General features: G+C 35.9%; 2 protein-coding genes and 1 pseudogene across 3 annotated transcripts in view; 2 read left to right on the top strand and 1 right to left on the bottom strand.

Annotated features, from left to right (window-relative positions):
* FAM227B (family with sequence similarity 227 member B) overlaps nucleotides 1-18,793 on the top strand; it is a gene marked incomplete at its 5' end in the record, with an annotated part of 186,650 nt that overhangs the window by 71,005 nt on the left and 96,852 nt on the right. The window lies entirely within an intron of this gene.
* FGF7 (fibroblast growth factor 7) overlaps nucleotides 1-18,793 on the bottom strand; it is a 73,859-nt gene that overhangs the window by 23,315 nt on the left and 31,751 nt on the right. The window lies entirely within an intron of this gene.
* On the top strand, nucleotides 15,689-16,020 carry LOC308498291 (large ribosomal subunit protein eL33-like; annotated as a pseudogene). The gene has a single exon. The product of its transcript is annotated as a large ribosomal subunit protein eL33-like (transcript).

Here is an 18,793-nt window from a genome sequence, read left to right as displayed (position 1 = left end):
GTAACATACAATATTATATTAGTTTCAGGTGTACACTATAGTTATTCAACATTAATAGACCTAAAGAAGCGATCACCATAAGTCCAGTAACCATCTGACACCGTACCAAGTTATCACAATATTATTGAGTAATTTCCTATGCTGTATATTACATCCCCATGACTTATTTGCTTTTATAACTGGAAGTTTCAACCTCTTATTCCCTTTCACCTTTTCCAATTTTTAAAAAAAATTCAATTACAGTTGACATTCAATACCATTTCATATTAATTTCAGGTGTACAGCATAGTGGTTAGACATTTATGTAATTTAAAAAGTGATTCCCCTGACTAGTCTAGTATCCCCCCGGTACTATGTGTAGTTATTACCATATCATTGACTATATTCTCTATGCATTACTTTACAGCCCCATGATAATTTTGTAACTACCAATTTGTGCTTTTTAATCCCTTCACCTTTTTCACCCTGACCCCCAAACTTCCTCCCATCTATCACCCTGATAAATCTAGTACCCATCTGACACAATAGTTATTACATATTATTGACTGTATTTCTTATGCTATACCTACATCCTCATGACTACTGTTTAACAACCGATTTTACTTCTGAATCCCTTCCCCCTTCTCACTCACTCCCAACCCTCTCCCATCTGGCAACCATCAAAATGTTCTTTGTATATATGAGTTTGTTTCTATTTTATTTGTTTGTTTATTTTGTTCTTTAGATTTCAATATAAGTGAAATGACATTGCATCTGTCCTTCTCTGACAAACTCCACTCGGCACAATACCCTCCAGTCCATCCATGCCACTGCAGATGGCAAGAACCCAATAGCTTCCCTAGCAGATCAATATCCATCCTCTTTATCCATTCATTCATCGATGGGCACCCAGACTGCCTCCAGATCTTGGCCATTGTAAACACTGCTTCAATGAGGGATGCACATGTCTCCTCAAAGTAGCATTTTGGGTTTCTTTGGATAAATATACAGACTTGTGATCACTGGATACTTCTCTGTCACTTGTTATAGCCTTTGTTTAAAGTCTATTTTGTCAGCTATTTTGTTGCTACCCCAGCTTTTTTTTTTCGTTTCCATTTTCATGAAATGTCTTTTTCCCATCTCTTTACTTTCAATCTGTGTTTTGTTTTTGTTTTATTTGTTTGTTTGTTTTTTATCTGTAGGGGCTTTTTGTTTGTTTTTGATCATTTACTTTTGATCTGAAGTGTGTCTCTTGTAGGCAAAATATGTAAGAGTTTTCTTTTCTCCATTCAACCATCCTATCTTTTGATCAGAGCATTTAATCAACCATTTACATTTAAAGTAATTGTTGATAGAGGTGTAGTTCTTGCCATTTTATTATTCATATTTTTTATTGTTTTTGTTTGTTTGTTTGTTTTATCTTAAAGAAATCCCTCTAAGATTCCTTGTAATAGTGGTTTGGTGGAGATTAACTCCTTTAGCTTTTCCTTGTCTGGGAAGCTATCTGTCTTTGATTTTAAATGACAGCTTTCCTGGGTAGAGTCGTCTTGGTTGTAGGTCCTTGCTTTTCATCACTTTCAATATTTTGTGCTAATTCCTTCTTCTTGCAAAGGTTCTGTTGATATATCAGCTGACAGTCTTATGGGAGCTCCCTTGTAGGTAACTAACTGCTTTGCTCTTGCTGCTTTTAAGATTCTCTGTCTTTAACTTTTGACATTTTAATTATTATGTGTTTTGGTATGGACTTCTTTTGGTTCATCTTGTTTGGGACTCTACTTCCAGGGCTGTATATCCATTTCCTTTGCCAGGTTAGAGAAGTTTTCCATCGTTACTTCTTCAAATAGGTTTTCAATTCCTTGCTCTCTCTCTTTTCCTTCTGGTACCCCTACAGCGTGAATGTTGCTGTGCTTGATATGTCCCAGAGGCCCTTTAATCTTTCCTCATTTTCCTGGGTTCTTTTTCCTTTTTTACTATTCTGAGTGGGTGTTTTCTGTTGCCTTATCTTTTAAATCACTGATTCAATCCTCTGCTTCATTCAATTACTCTTGATTCCCTCGAATGTGTTCTTAATTTTAGTTATTGTAGTCTTTATTTCTGACTAGTTCTTTTTTGTTTTCTTTCTCCATTTTTTATGTTTCTTATCTCTTTGCTGAAGTTCTCATTGAGACCACTGAGCATCCTTATAACCAGTGCTTGGAACTCTGCATCTGGTGGATTGCTTGTCTCTATTTTATTTCTTCTTTTTCTGGAGCTTTGTTCTGTTCTTTTATTTGAGACATATTTCTTTAACTCCCTCTCCATTTGGCTGCCTCCTTGTAAACACAAGGTAGAGCTTGTGAAGAACTACTATGTCTCCCAGTCTTAGTAGAGTGGCCTTATGCATTAGGTGTCCTCTGGGGCCCAGTGGCACCATCTTCCTGGTCACCTGAGCTGATGCAGGTGTGGGTTGTGTGTGCCCACCTGTTATAATTGAACCTTGGTTGCTATTTGCACATTAATGAGAGGAATTGACCTTCAGGCTGATTACTTATGAGGACTGGCATGCCTACAGTGGAGGAGCTATTGTTCAGGGGCTGACCCTACAGAACAGGATTCACTTCAGCTGGGCTATGGTACCTGCCCAGTCTGCCTTTTGTGTGTGTTACCCTTGGAGGTATCCAGGTGGTGCTCCTGGTCAGTTCAAAGCTGAACACCAGGCATGCTGTCCCTGGGGTCTTGTGGAAGTGGCCCCACTGAAGGCCAAGTGCAGCAGCAGCCTGTGCCCTGCCTGGGGCCATCTGGCATGAGCCACGAAGCAAGCCACAGAAAGCTGCCACCTATGCTGAGCTTAGAGGTGCCTCCAGAGGCTAAGCTGCAACCCGAGGCTGGCTGCCACTCGTGCAAGGTTTGTGGCTGCTCAGTAAGAGGTATGGAGCATGCTGATGCCAGATGCTGCTTGTTGGGTTTTTTGAATCTTTGAGAGATTTTAGGAAATTCCACAGCATAAGCCAAGACAGACTATTTGTATGGAAGTGGCTTGGGTGGGCCTGCAATTTGGGAGGGGCAGGGTCTCAGGGAATCTCCAGGGTGAGGCTAACCGGTGTTACCCAGGTTGATAGAGACTCAGATATAGTGGCAGTGGGGTTGGGGTGGGAGGGAAGGATTCAACAAAGAAATAATGGATTCTGCCAGCACTTCTGTCTGAGAGAAATCTGCCCCTTCAGTCCTCCTCTTGAAGCCAGACAATTCAATTCCTTCCTATATGTCCCTGGTATCTTTCAAGCTACTGCCCCAGTGCTGGAGCTGAGAGCAAATGAGTCCATCAGTGAGTAAGTCCATGCATGGGCCCTTAAAGAGGAATGCCTGTGAGTGCAGCTGCCCTCTGTCTCACTCCACCACAATTTCTGCTGGTTTTCACAGCCTGAAGTTGTGGGGACTACTTTTCCTCGCACTGGAACTCTGGGCTGGGGAGCTTGGTGTAGGGCTGGGAATCCCTTGCTCCTCCAAGGCGTCCTCCAGAGCTGAGGTATTCCTCCCAATTTTTATCTGCTACATGTGGGTGTGGGACCAGCCCCTCCTACCAGTCCCGCGGTGGCTTCTTCTGTATATCCTTAGTCTTAGAATTTCTGTTCAGCTAAACTTCAGGCAATTCTCAATGATGGTTGTTCTGTAGTGTAGTTGTAATTTTGATGTGGTCATGAAAGGATGCAAGCCAGCTTTTACTTATGCTACCATCTCGACTCGAAATCTTCCATTATATTTCATTTTGAATTTGTTTATTATTATGTCTTCATAGAGTCATAAAATGTTGAAAGATAATGGTAATATATTATAGCCAGTAGCTTCTCAATCATATTATTGCTATTATCAACCAAATACATAGCTTAGTTGTGACCAAATCTTTGTAATTAAAATTAGTTCAATCACTGATACCAGTTGTTGTAAATGAGGTCGTCAGCTACTTTTAGTCTGCTGTTTAGTAAAATCAGGGTATTTAATAAGTAAATAGCTTATTGAATTCTTAGTGACACCTAATAATTTAATCTGTAAGTCTCTATTCTGGCCTTGACTGAAAAAACAAAGCTGTTTTTACTGTTCTGACTCTAAGAAAGGGAACAAAAACTGCGGTGCTATTAAAAGCCAAATTATTTATTGGTGTGAGATTTTAGAATGAAATAAAATAGCACTTATAAATCACATAGAATTTATTAGAATTGAATATAAAATATTTTAATGATTAGACTAGTTTTAATGCTCCACACCCTTGAAATAAATAGAATTACATTTAATTTTAAAAGTGTCTCTCTGAAGTAGCAGTTTTGTATATGATGGTACTCAGTTAAATTAATGATATTTTACCTCTAACTGAGAAATGACTCTTTAAAGCAAATGTTTGAAAGCAGAGTAACATAAGTCTTACATTGACCATTGTAGATAAATTTCTTATAAGAAAATAAATGACTCATGTACTATTTAAAATGTGTTTCAGTCTTAAATTTATTTTTAAGATGGTTTATGAGTCATTTGTCTTCTTGTAAACTTCTTTCATGAACCAAATTTTATCAAGATGTCAAAATTATATAAGATATATTCATTTAAAAATGTGTAGCTGCTAGTATTTTGTTTCAAGGTGTCAACCTGAAACATAAGCATGTAACCTTTAGTAATGTATGCATGTTATTCAAAATTGAGTTCCTCAAAAGTATAGTGAAACAGACAAACATCAAATTATCTTAGGTTGAATAAATTTGTTCCATCAGGTAAGCAGAGTGACTACTTAACACGGAAGACAAATCTCTTTTTTCAGGCTAGTAGGCTATTAGGAACGTTTGGTGGATATGCTGTGCATATGCTGACTTTGTTGCCTGGAGGCAATGATTTAGCGTTTGAGTTGGGAAAGGAGTGAGTTCACTGTCCTCCCATTTCTTTATTGACTTTCACTTGGATCATGTGACACAGAAGACTTTGTAGAGGTAGTGACCTCCAACAAGTTCCAGGTTCTCTTACTTTTCTCATGAATCTCAGAATCCACTATTGTAAGATAACACAATTGACACATACGGTTGATAATAGTAATCTTATCTTTGGATCACTTTACACTAAAAAAGCATGCCCTGTAACTGTTAAATAACAGATCTAAGACAGAACCTTGGAATACACTAGGAGAAATTAGAAAACTAATCAAACTGAAGCCAGCAAGAAAGAAACACAAGTAGATAAATTATTACAGAAACCCAGAAAGTGTAATTCCCATCAAACCAGCATAAAATTCAAAACAGTTGCACATGATTGCACAATTGCTAGTATCAAATATAACCGAAATGTCCTACAACAGAGAATTGATTTTACGCCATCTTCATCATTGGGGGATAAATCAATTACAGTTCTTTCCAATCCTATAGCTTGTCTATAATGATGTCAAAACTGCTTAAATGACTTGTCAGGTTAAGTCAAAAGGATCATATCATTCATTCAGGGATTTATTAGGAAAATTAAAAAAACATTAGATAATCTTTAGAAAGTATGTAACATGTGGTACAGTGATGGCAGTGTTTTCTTTTGAAAGAATTTAAGTTGCAACAGCTTGTTTCAGCAGGGTTAAAACCATGCCAGAATTAGAAGCAAACTATTCAGTTGTGCAACAAATAAGATGATTCCAGTGGCATATCTAAAGAATGTCATGGGAACATTGTTGAACTACATTGTACAGAATTAAATGTCTATACCAATTTATTGACCTTTTCCTTATCATCTATGTCCTCTCTGTAACACAAAGGGGCCAGTTTTCTCCTTTGGTCCAGAAAAAGCATGTTTCCTGAATCAAAAAGGAGGAAATATTCTTTGCCTGCCTGTAATTGCTGTAAATTCTAAACTTTTATTCAGAAATATTCTTTATCTGATCATCTAGAGTATTTACATATGCTAAATACAAACTTCATTATGTTCTAAAAATGGCTGCAAAATTATCAGAATAGGTGTGGATACTATTGGGTTCGTGCAAAAGTAATTGCTTTTTAAAAAGTTTAAAAGGTTAAAAGTAATTGCAAAAACCACAATTACTTTTGCATCAACCCAATATAATCCCAGAACATGAGAGAAAAATATCAGATTTTTATGTGAAATGGGAATAATCTCTTCCCACCACCTAGAAAATCTCTCCCATTTTCTGGCTTTTCCTAAAGTCTAGGAAATCAAACTTTTCTTTATATAGGATTAGAGACAAGATTCAAAATACAAATATACTTGGGAGAGGTAACACATATGAGACATCAATTCATAATATGGTGTGAGTGACTATATCGTCTCTGAGAGCAGAATTTGACTTTGCTAGATGGGAATGGAGCATAAGGGCACCAAGACTGAAACTGAAAGGGGGAAATGGTCATAAAAGGAAGAAGTTATGGAAACTTTTCATTAACATTTTGCTTGCAGCTAGTTCTAGGAGTCAAGACATCTTAGGCTTCATTGAAATCACAGATGCACCAGCTTAGAAGATAAATCACACATCCACTTCATTCCTGTATTTTAACTATTAATATGTCCTATGAAGTTTTACTGTCTGGTAGATATTTAATGTAATCTTTTCTCTCTCTCTTTTTAACTTGTATTTGAATGTTCTGCCACTGCAGCAGTAAGATAATTCTAAAGACTTTGGTTTCAGATCATGCTGGCAATGCATTGAAAAATTAAAGCATATTTAAAGCCATTTTGGCTCTCTTTGGAATTTTTAGGCATGCATTCTCAGTTAGCAGTCTAAACAATGAGTTCTAGTGCAGAGTAGCTACATTTTCACAGAAGTGAAAGTGAAAAGAAAAAGAGAAAGTAATGAAAGCATCTGAGTTTATGGAAGAAGACCCTTGAAATATTAAAAACGGACACACTTCCATGTTACTAAATGTGTTTCTAGCACTTCTCTTCTTTTTTATTGCCATCGTGTAGGTCCAGGCCATCATTGTTTGTACCTCAAATATAGTAACTACCGTTTTTCTTAACGAGACCACTGTTCACAGTCTCTCTGACTTTATATTTACCTTTTATGTGTTCACAAAGGACATGTTATAATGGTTACTATTCCTCTCCAAACTTCCCCAAATTTTCAATGGTGCTCTCTATTAAAAAGCAAAACAAGGGGCAGCTGGATGGCTCAGTTGATTAGAGCGCGAGCTCTTAACAACAAGGTAGTCTGTTCAGTTCCCGCATGGGGTGGTGGGCTGTGCCCCCTGCAACTAAGTTTGAAAATGGCGAGTGGACTTAGAGCTGGGCTGCACCCTTCACAGCTAGATTGCAGGACAACGACTTGGAGCTGATGGGCCCTGGAGAAACACACTGTTCTCCAATATTCCCTAATAAATTTTTTTTTAAAAAAAGGCAAAACAAAATATTTTACTTGGAATTCAAAGCCCTCCAAAATCTGACTCCAGCCTACTTCTATAATCTTCTCCCATTGTTTCTCTACAACTTACATGAACCTTTGGCCCCATACAAACTGATTTACCCACTGTCTTCCTCTGCCATGGAAATTGTTAGGCACTTTTTGTGTTTCTGCTCACCAGTTACAGTAATCATATGGAATCTCTCTTTTAGTATTTCCCAAATGTTGCCTCATGTACTAGCTGCATGGGATCACGTGATGAACTCTAAAAACTTTCACATGCTCATTTCCCACTCTTCAGAAAGTGTGATCCAGTAAGTCTGAGGTGAGGCTTGGGAATAAGTATTTATTAACAGCTTCCATTTACTTGGGTGACACTTTTCTTTCAAAGCCAATATTTTACCTAGTTTTCTAATCTGTCATCATATTTTTTTACTTTAAGAACACTCTGCTATACTATGAATTAGCACTCACCTCAATTCTTTTATTGTTATTCATAATTTTAGCCTATTTTTTTCATCTAAGTTATAAGCTATTTGGGGAGACTCTCTTATACTTTTGCAGATCTCTAATACTTATTTAGGGGTTTTTATCTGACAGGCGCTCATTAAATACTGAAGTAGATAAAATGCTACATAAACCCTGTATTAAGTAGTGTGTCACATTAAAAATCAGCAAATGAAAGTTAGTAATCATTCCAGGATTAAGAAATTAATGAATGTTCTAATCATACTAAACATCAGAAGAGCTAAGGTTAGAAGATTGGTTAATCAGAAGTACTTGTTGAATATCCTTCTAATTTTCATTACGTTTTTGGAGTTTATCTAATTAGATAAGAAGCACAAAAACATCATGGTTCATTCAAACAATAGTTCATCTCGTTATATTTTATGATGCCAACTCAAAGGAGTTGAGAGAACTCCAAACATTTCTTGTTTACTAACCAGTTTTAGGTTTTTCTTTTTTTGGTTTTGGCTAAACCTCTCTTGAACTTTTTTACATTGTTAGCATGCAACACTTAACATGAGTACCAATTTCGTATGTTTTCTGTTTGTATGTAACAGCACATGTATTTATCTGTCTTTTTCCTAGCACATTAAGAAGTGCATGCTCATTCTAATTTCGTGAATTAACCAAAAAGTCTCTCTTCTTATTAATATGGTTATGATATTATAGACATTGAATATAGTACATCTCAACATTCACCTGAATAAACATTTATTATTCTAGATGATAGCCCACATTTTTTAATCTCTGTCATGTATGTCTTACATCATTCATTCATTCAATCATTCTAATTCCAGGGTGTATGTCTTACATCATTCTATGTCATGTATGTCTTACATCACTTATTCATTCATTCATTCATTCATTCATTCATTCATTCATTCTAATTCCAGGATGCTTCTATCGTACTGTGTAGTCTTTATTAATGTTAAGCAAAGAGGATGATATCTGTAGTCCAGAAGTAGATATACCAGCTTGTTTACACGGAACTATTTTAATATGTTTTTTTGTGTCTTACTTTTTTCCTAAAGATACCCATTACTTTATTAGTCTTTTAGCTAGAATTGCATATTAAGGTAATATCTTTAGAGAAATATCCAAAGTGATTTTTTGGTGCCTTTTTTGTGAGGAAGTTATCATTATCATTCAGAGCCCTTTATCTTATATATATTATTTAGATTTTATTACAAAATATATAACATTCAAACTCATCTGCCAGTTTTCTGCTTGCCTACATATATATGTTCTGCCTTTTATCATCATTTGCTTATTTCCCTAATTTAAAGATGATAATATAATCTACAAACTTGGAATTTTCACTACACATTCTCATTGTTAGAAAATATTGACTAAGTTCGGTCATTTTATTGATCCCTGAGGAATCTCACTTTTCATTCAAAATGTACGAGTGTATTCATTTGAACTAATTCCATGTTTTGAATTTCTTTTTCTTTAACCAGTGATTCTCAGGATGATAGGCTGGAGTGTGGTGGGGACAGGAATTATTTGGCAAAGAATATCCTTCACAGAAAAAGTTTTCAGACTCACAGGGACTTTTTAAAACTATACATACACTATGGAGATTCTGATATTTCCTCTCTATCCTTGGGAAGTCTTGCCCTGCCCAACCTATCACTCATGGGACTTACCACTATAATTATCCAATGATACTAATAAAAGTGTTCTCTATACAACAGGTATTTGGGAGTGGAAAAAGTTTACAACCTATTCAAGGCCCAATTTTAAAAAGTATCTCACCTCCCCAATAAAAAGGATTAGCCTTGTCCTAGGATCATAATAGTGACTTAAAAATAAAACAAAACAAAACAAAAACTTATTTCTTGAACCACATCAAATAATTGAATGTCCAAAACAAAAGATGTCTACATGCTTATTTCCTCATAGAGCTTTAGTAAATAAGTATAACTTTCCCCCTACAGAAACTGTCTTGCCTAGTTCCCCAACATCAGTTCTACAAACATCATGAACGCTTCATAGCAACATAGCAGCAAGACAGGGAAAATCAGGCAGAAGGAACTGTGTAAGAAAGGCACAGAAGCATAAAACAGGTGGCATTTTGAGTTTAGTTTACTATGCTTGGAGCATATACAAGGCAGACTTCCAGGAGAAGAAACAAGACATATAGGCAAGGGCCAGCCGGATCATAAAGAAGCTTGCGTGGCTAGTTTAGTTCTGATTTTTATCCTGTAGGGGATGGGGAGCCACTGAAAGGTTTAGATAGAAGCTTCTATTAGCAGTGTGGGAGATGGATCGGCAAGAGGCAAGATCAGTGAAGACATGATCTCACTGGTCCAGGCAGTAGCTGGGGAAAGCTGCCCCAGAGCAAGGTGATGGGGACTGAGGATTGTAGGTGAGTGTACCTGTTTCCTGAAATAGGTTATATTTGCATAAATGGTTAATACAGATCCCCAACCTATTTTGAGTGATTTTAGGACACAATCTCTTAGAACATCTCAACATATTGTTATACTTAGAAAATCTGATAGTGCTGTATCTATCACAGCATGGTTCCAATATGCCAAAATTAAATGTATAAATGCCTAAGTTTGGTGAAGAAAATGTTATTTATTTTGAATATAATATCAAATTTATCATTTATCAGTAATCTTCCTTAATACAGTCTCCCCTTTATACATTCCAACATCTTTACTAGTCTAAACTACTTTTATATTCTGATATCTCATTTGTTATCTTTCAAAGCTGTGTTTTAACTTAATCGAAAGCAAAATAAGTTAAACAGGAGAAGGAGGTAAAGAGAGCAGTCATAGAATCTGTGAGCAAAGGTAAGTTTCCTCCTGTTAAGAGTCACCGTGACCTGCCCTTACCTTCCTTCCCAATGCTTTCCAGTTCTGTACCATTGAGAGTGAGTGGATCAAGCATAAGGAATCAGGAGACACAAAGTTAAAATAGAATGATGAGAGAGTTGTAAGCTATATTTGCCCGTGTTGTAAAAGAGAACTGTTGGACTGGATTAAAGATATTTCTGGACAAAGGCTGGATCTCTAGCCAGTGTGAGGAAAGAAAGGATTGCAGAACAACCCCATATTAAGAAACCTCATTTGAGAACATCTAAATTTAGTAGACATATGTAGGGGCTTACTATTCATCCTGCAAAATGCTTTTTTTGGAAAGAATTTTCAGCAAGATATTTTAAATAATAGGATCCTTTTTCATGCATTCATATGTAGTTAAAGCACACAAAAAAAGAATAATCAATTTTTCAAAGCTGTAGCTATTACATAAATCAGTATGCCCTAATAACGATATACATACAGATAGTGAGCTCTCAACTGTTTGATTTTAAATGAATTCAATACAATAACTAGCATAGGAAATTCAACAGGATTTTTCTGTGATATCTCTTATGAATCAAGTACTAAAACCTTTCCTCAAAAAAAAAAAAAAACATCAAGATTACCCTTACTTTTTTGATGCCTTGAGAATGTGCATAGTCTGTGTTGGTACTCTCTGGATACATTGTGCACAAACTCTTCTAGTCAGCATATCTGCAGGAATCAATCTCCTATGACCAAGTGAAATAGGAGTGCATGGTTCTTTCACAGAGACAAGACATTTAGCATTAAGTGTGAAGTGTCAGAGCATGAAATATGGAGTTTCCTAGAACACCTCAAGTCTGCATTGAAAAATAGACATGATGTCAAATAAGCCACAACTTTTTAAAGTAACTTTAATAATGACTAAGGAATTATATGTCTATTTAATAGTTTTCAAATCTAAATAAAATGCATCAAAAGTTTGACTGCATACCTACCCCGTATCTAGTATTGTACATAGCTCTTTTGTGTAGTTGTGGAGAGAAGAACACAAAAAATAAGTTGCCAGCTCTCTACCTATGAGAAATGAATTGTCTTTTGGGAAGAAAGAGACCTACTATTATGCCACATGACAAGAAAGACTCTAAGTGGCCACGTAGTAAGGACAAGAAAAGATCATTGTCAATAGTTCAATCAGGGAGGATTTCTGAAGATGGGATAGTCTTGAAGAAATCTATCAGGATGGGCAATGTTTGAGTCGGGGAGAACCACACTAGAAGGAAGTAGACTAAGAAAAATGGCTAAGGTGAGGTAAGGGGCAGTGTGTGCTGGGAAAGGCTGACCTCAGTAGATTAAATAGCATCCTTCCTTTGTGGTCTGCATGGATGCCAGCTATCAACACTGGACTTTGAAGTAGTATAATTTGGTGTGGGCAATATTCCTTTAAAAAAGAAAAACTGAAAACAAAACTAAACAAATTATGAAAAAGCAACACACAAACAACTCTTTTCTTTGGTATTTGCTTCATACACAAAGACCACACAGCTTCGACCTCTATGTAATATGTCTCTGCTCAAGATAGAAAATCATATTGCCAAGACAGAGAAGCTACACAGATTTTATAAGTGCCAGAGGGGTTTCAGAATTGTTTAATCATTAATATACATGACTGATATCAAGAGTTCTCTCTTTTTTTAGACGATAATGAATACAATGTGTGTGGGTTAAAATATTTGTTTTATGACTTGGCTGTTACCAGAACATATTTGGAATTTGCTAATACTCCCACCTCGAATATTTGGTAATGATTGCCTGGACTGTGAAGAAATGTCAAACTATAAGTAGTAAAAACAAAGGAATCTGGTACTACAGATTTAGAATTTGAGCTAATTTGAGCACATGCATTCCAGACTTGGCCGTGTAGTCAGAGATTAAATGTGGATTCCCAATACACATCCAAAACACAAATTATATTTCATTCTACTGAAAACTCAAACTTCACCTTCTGTAAACATGACCATATGAGTGCCTCCGCATGTGGTTACCTGCATGTGGATCAATGATTACGTATGGCGTAATTAACGGTGCAATTTATCCATTTCTAGGGGCATTGAGTTTTTCGGGTCTTCTTTTTTTTTTTTTTTTTTTTTTTTTTTTAAGCTTCAGATGTAACTTCAATAGGTACCAGGGAAAGGTAATCCCTTTTTTCCCTCTCTTCAGAGTCCAGGGCCTGCCTTTTCCATGATACTTGATGTTCTGGTCTGACTTCCCATGCACATGTCGCTACAGCACTAACAATCACGGAAAGTCTGTTCTTGGTAGAGACAACCCAGGCAGTGGTGTGGTACAGTGCCAGGGGAGGAAGGTGATAGCTGTGGAAACTTCATCCACAAACACTGGGTGTGCTGGTAAATATTTAACAACTGACTCTCCAGAAGAAAAGAAAAGGGTCTGATTTGTAATATTTGCCAATTTCCATGGTGAAAATACTCCCACCTGTCCAATTTCACACCCTGATCAGACTACCAACATGGTTTAAGAGATGAATGTGGAGTTGGAAAAAGGTGTACCCTTTGGGTTTCAGGAGCCGAGATAAACCGGCTCCCGCAGCCCACTGCCTGCTCCGCTGGCTCAGTCCACGCTGTGACCGTAGCCTGGCCTCGGCCCCCGACAATGTGTGAGATCGTGTTTTAAAAGCGTAAGACAGCAATATACAGCACTATACAAGTATTGGTTGTAATAATGCCCCAAATGCTGTGAATTTACACAAGAACAAAATTTGCAAAGTATTAGAAGAGATACAAAAGTAAACAGGAGGACTTTAAGATGCATTCAAATAAAGATACCAGATGGGCAAGGAAATACATTTAATATGATGCTGAAATGCAGGTTTGGTTTTTAAATCACTTTTTCTTCTTCTATCCTAAAAAAAAGAGAGAGAGAAAAGAAAACAGCAAAATAGGAATGTACAACACGTAGACAAGGAGGTTCAGAAAATGCATTGAATAGATTTCCTATATGTAGGTGTGCTGATTCTAAGAGAGGTTTTGAATTTGCGGCAGGCCCCACGTAGTTGTGCTGTTACTCCAGAGAGCACCTAACGCAGAGAACCTTTGGGAAACCCACCCTCTCTGGTTGAAAGTAACCAAAAACGTACACATCTCTCCTCCAAGAAAGTTTAACACCTGCACACTAACTGCAATGTGGTAGGAGAAACACATACATATATATACATTCTCGCTCTTGGACAAAGATGGGAAGGAAGCGTTTTGAAACTTCCCAGGAAACTGATACAATATTCTGCAATGTTTGTATTCATATCACCAAAAGAGATGTTATGGTCAAATATTAATTATATGAGGGTAGTATTTTTTTAAAAAATACAAAGAATAATCAAAGGAATTGTCTTAGTGATCTGGGTAGCAGATCAATATTTTTGCAATCAGAGGTAATTTTTATCAAAAGCCTAATAAAAAATAAATTGATTACTTATAACTAAAGAGTGGATATTGGGCAGCCTAGATTTAAAAAAAAAAAAAAGACAAAATACTTGTGTGGAAGGAAAAAGCTCTGAATTTATCTGTAAGGCTTTTTTTGTCTATAAATTGAATTTATAGAATAGATTTCTAAAAGACAAGATTTTAGGAACTTCAAAAGTATCTGAAACTGTAACTAATCCCACTGTTTTTATAAAACATTATCATGAAGTTGATTTTGAGTTTTGTTGTCTGATGTATTATATTTTCACTTTGTATGAAAGTCAGAAAATATGGGAACATATCTCTGAGACTGTTTCTGATTAGTTTGTTCATTTATTCTATTCTTTAGATTCCACATATAAGTGAGATCATATGGTATTTGTCTTTCTCTGTCTGACTTATTTCACTTAGCATAAAATGTTCTCTAGGTCCATCCATATCATTGCAAATGGTAAGATTTCATTCTTCCTTATGGCCAAGTAATATTCCGGGGGGTGTGGGAGGGTGGGAATGAGGGAGAAAGTGAGGGGATTAGAAAACACAATCAGTCACCACAAGATTGCTTCAGGGATACAAAAGACAGTTTGCAATATAATCAATAATGTTGTAAAGATTTTGTAGGGTGTCAGATGGACACATGTCTTATTAGGGAGACCACTTCATGGATGGTATAGATGCCTGAGCACTGCAGTGTACACCTGAAGCTGACGCTGAATAATAATGGTCAACTATAATTTTATATACATATGTATATATATATTATTATTCATTATTATACACATATGTACACACACACATAGTCATGGGAAGTGGAGCACAGCATAAGGAATAGAGACAGCGGAAATATAACGACTGTGCAATGTCAGAGGGGTAGTGGATTGAGGGAGGGGGGTTATCATTTTGTAAGGGGCATGAAGGTCTAACTATTACATTGTTTTGTACACCTGAAACTAATTTAAAAAAAGAAAGAAAATATGGGAACATAAAGTTCACTCTGATTTCTATAAAGAAAGAGATTGGCAATGGTAAAAAGCAATTTCTAGTCAGAGGGTTCTTAAAGAGTTTCTTCTAGTGAGTGTTATCTTAAAATGCATGAAGTGTCTTGAATCTTAAATTGGGAAAGAGGGAACAAGAAAATCTTGGATGAAAAATAATCCAAATAAAACCGAAACCTCTAAATGATAATTAATTAGAAACACAAGTTAACTAGGCTGGAAGTGCATGTTTATGAGTTTAGATGACCTTTAAAGATGACTCAAAGTCAAACAATAGCTTATTTGTGGATGATGACTACTTAAATGTACTATTTTTTGGTTCTTTTTGCCCAGGGACTCAACACTTTATGTTGGTAATTATAAATAACCTTGACTTATCCATCTTTTCAAGCTGAAGCCCTATCTTAGCACCTCTCACTGAGTTTTTAGAGAATTTTTACATATTTTATCTCATTTGATCCCTGCAACAATACTTTTGCTATGAATTAAATATTGTGATGGAAAACAAATCAATCAAGAATGTACTACCTATCTTGGCGCCTGCAGAGGCCTGCTGGGAACAAGACTTTTAAAACTATAAATATGTCTGGAAGGCTGTGGTCCAAAGTCATTTTTGCTGGTTATAAGCGGGTCTCCAGAACCAGAGAGAGCACAAAGCTCTTCTTAAAATGGAAGGTGTTTATGCTCGAGATGAAACTGAATTCTATCTAGGCAAGAGATGTGCGTATGTATACAAGGCAAAGAATAGCACCATGACTCCTGGTGGCAAACCGAACAAAACCAGAGTAATCTGAGGAAAGGTAACTCGTGCTCATGGAAACAGTGGCATGGTTCATGCCAAATTCTGAAGCAATTTTCCTGCTAAAGCCATAGGACACAGCATCCGTGTAATGCTGTACCCCTCAAGGATTTAAACTTACTGAAAAGTAAATAAAGTGGATTTGTTCTCTTGTATTTTTGTTAAATGGCTTAAAAATCACTTTGTCCTAAAAAAAAAAAAAAGGTACTACCTAACCAGTAATAATAATAATAATAATAATATCAGTAAAAGGTTTAATACATTTGATACTAACACTAGCACAAAATTAATTAGATTATTTTGACTGTTAGATATTTTTCTTTTACTGTTATAAACTCTTTCCAGAGATACACCATTTAATTGAGGACTACAAATCTCCCAGTTTTCTTTAATATAATGCATTCACAAACTCTCTTAATTTTAAGTAATATAATAAATAAAGCCTCAACACTTGCCCTCTGTTTTCTAAATACTAAACTAATAATGCATTGGAAATCTACTGTCATTGTTACCTTGGGACCACATCAAAAATTCTGAAGGAGATCACAATCATTTTATAAACTCATTTTCCAAGTCTGCACCCTGTGGTTTCTCTCCTCTTGAGAAATGGAAATATTTTGGGTTTTTTAGGAACTTAACAATACATTAATTCTTATAAAAACTATTGCTATAGATTTTTAAGAATCAATACAATCGTTATATTTTACCAAATTTCAAGTTTACTCTTGATTTTCCAGTTTTAGTTAATGGCATCCAAATTTTCTAAATCATTGAACTTTTAAATTGAAATTAAAAAAAAATATTCTTATTTCTCATCTTCCACATCTGATTACCACTTTCTCTGAATTCTGTCTACAGAATAGTTTGCCCATTTTTTTCCATTTCTTCTGCCAACACCATTTTACCACATTTGGAATGTTATAAAATTTAACTGAATTTTCTTACCCAACTCTCTCCCCACTCTAATCCATCCAATAAACAGCTTCTGCGTTCCTAAAGAAACAACACTGTTTATAAACTTTTAACAGTTCCCCACTATCCATGAAATGAAATTCAAAGTCCTTACAGAGTCTTCCTATTTTAGCACCATGGTGTAATAATAGAAGCAATACTGGCTTTGAGACATGGCTTTAAATCTTGACTCCTCTACTCACCAGCTCTGTGCTTTTAGGCAAGGAAACTAACTTTTTCAATTCTAAGTTTTCTTCTCAGTAACATGGGGGCAATCCTATTGATATTTTTTGATTGAAGTAGATTAGATTACATGTGTAATGCACTTAACACAGTGCCAAACACATTGTGGGAACAGTTACCGATCCTTTTCCAATCATATGACTCATCAACAAAGTTTACTGCCACTGATTCTCACAACTCTAAACCTTTTGTTCACTCAGCCTGCAAAGTGACCTCCCACCCTATGTTCATCTATCAACATCCTGTTCATCTTTCAAAGCTAAGCTCAAGTGCCTGATCCTCCCTGTTTTTGCCCTTTTCAGAAATTCCCAAAATACCGGGAGTGTCAAAAAAATGTATACAAGTGGACACTTTAGTCAACACTGCTCAAGCAGTAATTCACTGTAATCAGAAGTGCCTGGATGCTGATGGTAACCACTTTGAGCACCTCCTGTAATTGCAGAAGTCAAATGTGACTTGTGTTCATTTTTTGTCATTGGTGGATATTGAGTATTACAATTTTAATACAGTTTTCTTTTCTTAAAAGATGTATACATTTTTTTGGCACCCTCTGTATATCTCTCACTCTTAAGAAAGAACACTTATTCTGCCTTATTTTATAGTTAGTTGTGTAGTTATGTTATCTTTCCTTTTAGAGCTTTAACTTCTTGAAGAGGGAGAGGCCAAAAAACATAATCCCTGAGTATCTTCCTTGTTTCTTAGATAGAAAGATAGATAGATAGAAAGGAAGGAAGGAAGGAAGGAAGGAAGGAAGGAAGGAAGGAAGGAAGGAAGGAAGGAAGGAAGGAAGGAAGGAAGGAAGGAAGGAAGGAAGGAAGGAAGGAAGGAAGGAAGGAAGGAAGGAAGGCGCTTGCCCATGGTAGAAATGCTACATTTATTAAATGAATGAAAATATAATTTTTGAGAAATTTTACTTCAAATATGTTACCTACATAACATTTTACATTAATCTTTCTTAACCCTGTCAAGCAATTTTAATTGACAGAAATGATCTGTCATATGTCAAGACTGTCCAGCTTTTTTCTCTTTCTATGATTTCTTTCAACTTCTAAATATAACTCTCCACTTCTTACTTCTTTCACAAAGGGTGCTGTTAGGATCATCAATCACATTATGGGAATTCGTGTAATAATTCGGGTCTCAGAGTGAAATAGAGTAAAAAAAGAAACTGAGAAAACTAACTCTGAAATACAGTGTATCTGGCATATGAACTGGAAAAAATCTCAGTAAAATGTGCTTAACAAAAATAGAATTCTCTGATACAGAGTCTAGACTTACTTTAAAATTTCAGAATGTCTCAAGTGTAGTTAAGGCAGAAACACATTAAAGCATGTAACTATTTGGTGAGCCAGTTCTTATTTATGTTAATGAAAGCTTTTCCAGAGTTTCCTGATATTCCCCATTCTGGAGCACTTTCCAACACATTTTGAGCTCTACAGTAAAAATTGAAAGGAGCATATTTCTGGGTACCAAAAGAAAAAAAAGAAAGCTGTGGTTCAATAATACCCAACACTGAAAAAAATGGCATCCTTGAGACAAACTGAAATTCTTCTTCTATTTAATATACCCAAAGAGGAGCAGTTTTCCTAAGAGCATATTTTATTTCTCCTACTTTGAGCAAGAAAATAACATGCGTATCTACTTAAAAACACCAAAAGCATTTATTATGTTTGTTTTAAATGATGCCATTTAAA

The sequence above is a fragment of the Rhinolophus hipposideros genome (assembly GCF_964194185.1).
Source record: "Rhinolophus hipposideros genome assembly, chromosome: 5".
In the NCBI taxonomy this organism is placed as follows: Eukaryota; Metazoa; Chordata; class Mammalia; order Chiroptera; family Rhinolophidae; genus Rhinolophus; species Rhinolophus hipposideros.
The sequence above is the reverse complement of the archived record's forward strand: the minus strand, read 5'-3'. Positions and strand labels throughout refer to the sequence as shown.